Below are 847 nucleotides of genomic sequence, written 5' to 3'. Positions count from 1 at the left end.
AAGGTCTGTGAATCCATTGGTGATCTCTGCAAGACGATAGGAGAACAAGTGGAGAAGATGTGTGCTGCCCTCCCAGCCCCAATTACGCAACTTGGGGGGGGTGTAGCTCAAAAACGGAACCGCCGATTTCCTTCAAACTTGGGCATTGGGGTACACCCATAAGGTACTATAAGACCCCCAAGTTTCAGAATTTTTGGACATGCCCGACTTTCAATAATATATCAAAATATGGGTATAGTAGCATTACGTGTGAAAAAAGAAGCCTGTCATTTTCCTGATGCTTATCCTCGCGTTTGTCGTACCCGCAGATGGCGTCTTACAGGACGCCGTCAAGTTTCCTCGAGTGTGTTAGTGATATGCCCCTGTACGCATGTCAGTCTGACCTTATCGATACGATAAAGTGCCACTTACGCTCTTCTCGTCTAAAAATTTCTAGAGAAGTGGTCGAGACTTGTAAGTACAACGGATGTTGGCAATGAGCAACGACAAGCTCACCTGGAACTCAACGCACACCGACAAAAGCTCCTTCGTGCAGCTTCTATTACTCCTTGTCGAGCAGCGCAGGCCGTGCGTACTTGCCAGCCATAGCCATCTTCTCGACGAGTAGCTGCTCCTCGTTGAGCTTCTCCCAGCACCCCAAGTCCCTGATAATCTTGTCTGCATTCGTCTTGACGTGGAAAAGGCATCGGGATGCATCAATTTCTCGACGCCATAACCATGGTAGTGTACCCCAGCCTGGTTGGAAGCGTCGCGAATGCTCTTGGAGGTGAAATATTCTGGTAGAAGCCTAGGGGCTCGGAATTGACTTTGAACTCAGAGTCGGTGTTCACAAGGGCGAGCTACGCAA

The sequence above is a fragment of the Coniophora puteana genome, assembly GCF_000271625.1.
Source record: "Coniophora puteana RWD-64-598 SS2 unplaced genomic scaffold CONPUscaffold_17, whole genome shotgun sequence".
NCBI classification, from domain to species: Eukaryota; Fungi; Basidiomycota; class Agaricomycetes; order Boletales; family Coniophoraceae; genus Coniophora; species Coniophora puteana.
This window is presented reverse-complemented; position numbering follows the sequence as displayed.